The sequence below is a fragment of the Schistocerca serialis genome, unplaced genomic scaffold (genome assembly GCF_023864345.2).
Source record: "Schistocerca serialis cubense isolate TAMUIC-IGC-003099 unplaced genomic scaffold, iqSchSeri2.2 HiC_scaffold_235, whole genome shotgun sequence".
NCBI lineage: Eukaryota > Metazoa > Arthropoda > Insecta > Orthoptera > Acrididae > Schistocerca > Schistocerca serialis.
Window position 1 is genome coordinate 1 of NW_026047801.1, and position 7,500 is coordinate 7,500.

A 7,500-nucleotide genomic window follows, 5' to 3' on the forward strand; every position below is an offset into this window, starting at 1 on the left:
CCACTTGGAGCTGCACTCTCAAGCAACCCGACTCGAAGGAGAGGTCCCGCCGACGCTCGCACCGGCCGCTACGGGCCTGGCACCCTCTACGGGCCGTGGCCTCATTCAAGTTGGACTTGGGCTCGGCGCGAGGCGTCGGGGTAGTGGACCCTCCCAAACACCACATGCCACGACAGGCGGCAGCCTGCGGGGTTCGGTGCTGGACTCTTCCCTGTTCGCTCGCCGCTACTGGGGGAATCCTTGTTAGTTTCTTTTCCTCCGCTTAGTAATATGCTTAAATTCAGCGGGTAGTCTCGCCTGCTCTGAGGTCGTTGTACGAGGTGTCGCACGCCACACCGCCAGCCGGCTGTGCACGCTACCGAGTAAGTACCGGTATGCGAACCGCCAGGCGACGGGCGCGCATCGCACGTTTAAGGAGACGCGGCCGGCCCCACAGGCGGCCACGACACTCCCAGGTCTGCGAAGCGGGGCAAACGCCGCGCGCTTCAGTATACGTAGCCGACCCTCAGCCAGACGTGGCCCGGGAACGGAATCCATGGACCGCAATGTGCGTTCGAAACGTCGATGTTCATGTGTCCTGCAGTTCACATGTCGACGCGCAATTTGCTGCGTTCTTCATCGACCCACGAGCCGAGTGATCCACCGTCCTGGGTGATCTTTTCATAGTTTCCACCATCTCTTTCGAGACAGTTGCATAGGCGGGACTGAGGCGTGTGGCGGCCCTGTTCCAGCGTTCAGTGTCCAACGGCCTCACGGCCGATGGGCGTCGTACGGCTCCACACCGGAGCGGACAGGCAGTCGGGCGAAAGTCATTCAAAACCGGCGCCAGGCGCCAGGTGCCGCAGGCCAGCCGCTCCAGCGCTTCAGCGCTCGTACCACACAACATTGCCGTTAGTTTTGAGACGAACGCGTGGTTCCGCACGCGGCGCACGGCTACTGCGAGCCGTACAGGTAGCTGCGTGTTGCGCGACACGACACGCACATCGAAAGACATGCAGTCTAGTCGGTAATGATCCTTCCGCAGGTTCACCTACGGAAACCTTGTTACGACTTTTACTTCCTCTAAATGATCAAGTTTGGTCATCTTTCCGGTAGCATCGGCAACGACAGAGTCAATGCCGCGTACCAGTCCGAAGACCTCACTAAATCATTCAATCGGTAGTAGCGACGGGCGGTGTGTACAAAGGGCAGGGACGTAATCAACGCGAGCTTATGACTCGCGCTTACTGGGAATTCCTCGTTCATGGGGAACAATTGCAAGCCCCAATCCCTAGCACGAAGGAGGTTCAGCGGGTTACCCCGACCTTTCGGCCTAGGAAGACACGCTGATTCCTTCAGTGTAGCGCGCGTGCGGCCCAGAACATCTAAGGGCATCACAGACCTGTTATTGCTCAATCTCGTGCGGCTAGAAGCCGCCTGTCCCTCTAAGAAGAAAAGTAATCGCTGACAGCACGAAGGATGTCACGCGACTAGTTAGCAGGCTAGAGTCTCGTTCGTTATCGGAATTAACCAGACAAATCGCTCCACCAACTAAGAACGGCCATGCACCACCACCCACCGAATCAAGAAAGAGCTATCAATCTGTCAATCCTTCCGGTGTCCGGGCCTGGTGAGGTTTCCCGTGTTGAGTCAAATTAAGCCGCAGGCTCCACTCCTGGTGGTGCCCTTCCGTCAATTCCTTTAAGTTTCAGCTTTGCAACCATACTTCCCCCGGAACCCAAAAGCTTTGGTTTCCCGGAGGCTGCCCGCCGAGTCATCGGAGGAACTGCGGCGGATCGCTGGCTGGCATCGTTTATGGTTAGAACTAGGGCGGTATCTGATCGCCTTCGAACCTCTAACTTTCGTTCTTGATTAATGAAAACATACTTGGCAAATGCTTTCGCTTCTGTTCGTCTTGCGACGATCCAAGAATTTCACCTCTAACGTCGCAATACGAATGCCCCCGCCTGTCCCTATTAATCATTACCTCGGGTTCCGAAAACCAACAAAATAGAACCGAGGTCCTATTCCATTATTCCATGCACACAGTATTCAGGCGGGCTTGCCTGCTTTAAGCACTCTAATTTGTTCAAAGTAAACGTGCCGGCCCACCGAGACACTCAATAAAGAGCACCCTGGTAGGATTTCAACGGGGTCCGCCTCGGGACGCACGAGCACGCACGAGGCGGTCGCACGCCTTCGGCTCGCCCCACCGGCAGGACGTCCCACGATACATGCCAGTTAAACACCGACGGGCGGTGAACCAACAGCGTGGGACACAAATCCAACTACGAGCTTTTTAACCGCAACAACTTTAATATACGCTATTGGAGCTGGAATTACCGCGGCTGCTGGCACCAGACTTGCCCTCCAATAGATACTCGTTAAAGGATTTAAAGTGTACTCATTCCGATTACGGGGCCTCGGATGAGTCCCGTATCGTTATTTTTCGTCACTACCTCCCCGTGCCGGGAGTGGGTAATTTGCGCGCCTGCTGCCTTCCTTGGATGTGGTAGCCGTTTCTCAGGCTCCCTCTCCGGAATCGAACCCTGATTCCCCGTTACCCGTTACAACCATGGTAGGCGCAGAACCTACCATCGACAGTTGATAAGGCAGACATTTGAAAGATGCGTCGCCGGTACGAGGACCGTGCGATCAGCCCAAAGTTATTCAGAGTCACCAAGGCAAACGGACCGGACGAGCCGACCGATTGGTTTTGATCTAATAAAAGCGTCCCTTCCATCTCTGGTCGGGACTCTGTTTGCATGTATTAGCTCTAGAATTACCACAGTTATCCAAGTAACGTGGGTACGATCTAAGGAACCATAACTGATTTAATGAGCCATTCGCGGTTTCACCTTAATGCGGCTTGTACTGAGACATGCATGGCTTAATCTTTGAGACAAGCATATGACTACTGGCAGGATCAACCAGGGAGCTGCGTCAACTAGAGCTGAGCAGCCGGCCGCCCGGGAGTGTGTCCCGGGGGCCCGCGCGAACACGCAAGCGTCCGCGTCAATTATTCTGCAAACAGGAGGAGGCTGAGCTCCCCTGCACAACACACCTCGAAACCCTCTCAGGTCCCGGCGGCGCGCAGCGCCGTCCTAAGTACTTGGTCGGGTTCGAGAGAGGCGCAATCGCCCGGAGTTAGGCGAGTAGACGCTTTAGGTGCGACCACCCGTGCTCCCAACTGAGCTTGCCGCTGCCGACAGAGGCCCGGGAGCGTGCTGTCGTGGCATTGCCGGCGGGAGACAACACGCGCCACCTACGGTGACCGGCAGCTCCAACGCCAGCGCCACAGAAGGACAAAAGCCCCACTTGGGTGCCGAAGCGAACTCTCCCAGCACAGCGCACGCGCCAACACGTCCGCACAGCTGCGATACAAACCACCTGCGAGAACCGCTGGGGCGACCGAGCAGCAGACGGCGTCGCGGCGCCGAGCGCCGGGCGGCGGCGCATCCTCAGCGCACACAGTCCTCAATCGGACCAGCACACTGCAGATGGCCACCGCGCTTCGCACCGGGCCCGCGAGGACCTACTTTGGCCGCAAGGCGCCGCGAGCAGGGGGCGCCGGCGCGCAGCTGCGCCGCCTGCCGCGTCCGTCGGCCGGCGCGCCTGCCACTGGCCGCCCCCACCAGCCGGCTGTAGCGCGTGCGCCCACGCACCGCGCTGCCAGCACGCCGGGCGGCCCCCCCTCACCGGCCGGGGACGGTCCCACCCAGCCACCGCCGCGTATCGCCTCACACCCAGATCCCCTTTCGCGTTCGTGGGCATGGTGGGTCCCCTTTCACGTTCGTGGGCATGGTGGGTATCCCTGAAACAACCGGTTAATAGCTCGACCGATCGTCGCCAACACTGATTCACCTCTAGCGAGAACAACCGCACCACAACGGGTTACCTGTTGTTCATTTGCGTAACGTCACCAGCAAACGTAGACGTCCATCGCCATTTGCAACGAGTATTGCATGCCTGTGTCAGGTGTCACAACACACTACGTCTGCCCACATAGACGCAACAACATGTGCACGCCTCGAGAACACGTGGAAGGTAGCCCCCGTACGTATGCGGTGTCCATTGCGCGAACGACTGTCAGCCGGCCTCTGCAGGATGTCGCAGATGTGGAACGCGGTGCAACATGCTATCACGGTGTGTGAGAAGAGACGACTACGTCCGAATACACGCTCCACTACATCAACAGACTGCTCATGCTGATCGCCATCCAGGGCGTCCGTTCCTCCCACACGTCTGAATGGCGTACCACACTGCAATCCAGCTCTTATAGGGAGACGACACGTAGCTGCGTGCACAATATTTGGACTGTATGGTCTGCCGTTGCTAGGCGCAGTCGTCGTACGGTCACACATGTGCCACGATGTATCATTCAGTACATACGGACCAATGTGCAGTACAGTTTGTGGGTTTTGCGTACATCGGCGGACAGGTGACAGGCCGTACCACAACGTAGGCTGAGTACGTCGGCATGCGAAGGGCATTGAACATGCAAACTTCTCAACGACCAGCTTGCGAAGGCAGGGGGGAAGGGGGGGGGGCATGTACGTCCTGCTGCTATCCACATTACAGTGTATAGCAGGAGCATGTGGAAAGTCAGCAACACCTGCAAGGTGTTTAACATGACGCGATACACAGGGGACCGGGCAGTGCGAATAGCGAACTATATTGCGAGGGTTGCGGTTAGGCAACACTACACTAATTTAACGAGTTGCATAACAATTACAGAGCAGGTTCAGCGACAACGTGCGTCAGGTTAAGGCGCAATATAGGTTAGGTTGAGGCACAATATAGGTTAGGTTAAGGCACAACATGGGTTACGTTAAGGCACAAATTGGGTTACGTTAAGGCACAACATGGGTTACGTTAAGGCACAACATGGGTTACGTTAAGGCACAAATTAGGTTACGTTAAGGCACAAATTAGGTTACGTTAAGGCACAAATTAGGTTACGTTAAGGCACAAATTAGGTTACGTTAAGGCACAAATTAGGTTACGTTAAGGCACAAATTAGGTTACGTTAAGGCACAAATTAGGTTACGTTAAGGCACAAATTAGGTTACGTTAAGGCACAAATTAGGTTACGTTAAGGCACAAATTAGGTTACGTTAAGGCACAAATTAGGTTACGTTAAGGCACAAATTAGGTTACGTTAAGGCACAAATTAGGTTACGTTAAGGCACAAATTAGGTTACGTTAAGGCACAAATTAGGTTACGTTAAGGCACAAATTAGGTTACGTTAAGGTACAATATGGGTTAGGTTAAGGTACAATATGGGTTAGGTTAAGGTACAATATGGGTTAGGTTAAGGTACAATATGGGTTAGGTTAAGGTACAATATGGGTTAGGTTAAGGCACAACGTAGGTTAGGTTAAGGCACAACGTAGGTTAGGTTAAGGCACAACATAGGTTAGGTTAAGGCACAACATAGGTTAGGTTAAGGCACAACATAGGTTAGGTTAAGGCACAACATAGGTTAGGTTAAGGCACAACATAGGTTAGGTTAAGGCACAACATAGGTTAGGTTAAGGCACAACATAGGTTAGGTTAAGGCACAACATAGGTTAGGTTAAGGCACAACATAGGTTAGGTTAAGGCACAACATAGGTTAGGTTAAGGCACAACGTAGGTTAGGTTAAGGCACAACGTAGGTTAGGTTAAGGCACAACGTAGGTTAGGTTAAGGCACAACGTAGGTTAGGTTAAGGCACAACGTAGGTTAGGTTAAGGCACAACGTAGGTTAGGTTAAGGCACAACGTAGGTTAGGTTAAGGCACAACGTAGGTTAGGTTAAGGCACAACGTAGGTTAGGTTAAGGCACAACGTAGGTTAGGTTAAGGCACAACGTAGGTTAGGTTAAGGCACAACGTAGGTTAGGTTAAGGCACAACGTAGGTTAGGTTAAGGCACAACGTAGGTTAGGTTAAGGCACAACATAGGTTAGGTTAAGGCACAACATAGGTTAGGTTAAGGCACAACATAGGTTAGGTTAAGGCACAACATAGGTTAGGTTAAGGCACAACATAGGTTAGGTTAAGGCACAACATAGGTTAGGTTAAGGCACAACATAGGTTAGGTTAAGGCACAACATAGGTTAGGTTAAGGCACAACATAGGTTAGGTTAAGGCACAACATAGGTTAGGTTAAGGCACAACATAGGTTAGGTTAAGGCACAACGTAGGTTAGGTTAAGGCACAACGTAGGTTAGGTTAAGGCACAACGTAGGTTAGGTTAAGGCACAACGTAGGTTAGGTTAAGGCACAACGTAGGTTAGGTTAAGGCACAACGTAGGTTAGGTTAAGGCACAACGTAGGTTAGGTTAAGGCACAACGTAGGTTAGGTTAAGGTACAACGTAGGTTAGGTTAAGGTACAACGTAGGTTAGGTTAAGGTACAACGTAGGTTAGGTTAAGGTACAACGTAGGTTAGGTTAAGGTACAACGTAGGTTAGGTTAAGGTACAACGTAGGTTAGGTTAAGGTACAACGTAGGTTAGGTGAAGGCGCAATGTAGGTTAGGTTAAGGTACGATATACCTTAGGTTAAGGTACAATATCGCTTAGGTTAAGGTACAATATAGCTTAGGTTAAGGTACACGTTGTAGGGAAAGGTGTATTTTGGGGGGGGAGGGGGCGGCAGGTTCGTTGATAGTGATTATCGTAAGTGCATGCCTGCGGGATCATCCGATTTGTCACGTCAGGATGCACTTGTGGCTCATGACAGGCGGCGCTCCGATTCCAAGGTTGTGGCAGATCTGTGTCTTTCATTCCTGCCATTGTTTGTGTACTGTGACAGGAGGCAGTATTGTGATGTTGGGTGCACCCCTGTGTAGGACATGTGTGGGTGTTCGTGGCTTAGCTGAGCAATGGCGGATGTCGGAAGGGTGGGATATTCTGTTTTCTGGGTGGACCTCCCGGTCTGGTTATGATAGTGTGGATTGTGTAATGTGGCGGAGAGGATGCACCGGATGTTCTTCCATGCTGGTGGTTAGATATTGTGTGTGTGCCTGTTAGAGGCAGAGAGTAGTGTGTGATAGTGTCTGGCTGACGTGTGGTTCTCATTGTGTGCAGAGTCTTTCAGCATGTATAGGGACGGTTGTATATATTATCTGTATTCTGATGGCTCTGCATCTATTACTAATCAGTGCCGTGTATACGGTTACTCTGGTTCCAGTCGAAACTGTTCTATCTCTGTACATTAGTGACACTGCGGCTCCACTATGTTGCCGCCCCTGTCGGCCGTTTCCCCCAGTGTGTGGCTAATGATTATCAGCAATCAGTCTATTAGTCAATACCGGTAGTGTGACGACGTGAAATGTCCGGGATGGGGGAAGCTACACGCTTCCCGTGGGTCAGGGCCTAGAAAGACTCTTCCCACGCAGGAGGCTCGGACTGTCATTACTCTTCCGAGAAATATATTTGCCCAGCGTTTTTTGCGACTGCGAGTGCGACGCGTACGAGTACCGACATGGATGGGGCGCTTCCTAGCTGATCGCTCAGCATCGGAGAAATATATT

At 52.7% G+C, this 7,500-nt stretch overlaps 2 non-coding genes across 2 annotated transcripts; both read right to left on the minus strand.

Moving 5' to 3' along the window:
* Window positions 1-499: 499 nt before the first annotated feature.
* On the minus strand, window positions 500-654 carry LOC126444149 (5.8S ribosomal RNA). Its single transcript, XR_007582453.1, has one exon. It is a non-coding gene; the product is annotated as a 5.8S ribosomal RNA (ribosomal RNA).
* Window positions 655-1,007: 353 nt separating this feature from the next.
* On the minus strand, window positions 1,008-2,916 carry LOC126444155 (small subunit ribosomal RNA). The gene has a single exon (XR_007582458.1). It is a non-coding gene; the product is annotated as a small subunit ribosomal RNA (ribosomal RNA).
* Between the last annotated feature and the right edge of the window lie 4,584 nt (window positions 2,917-7,500).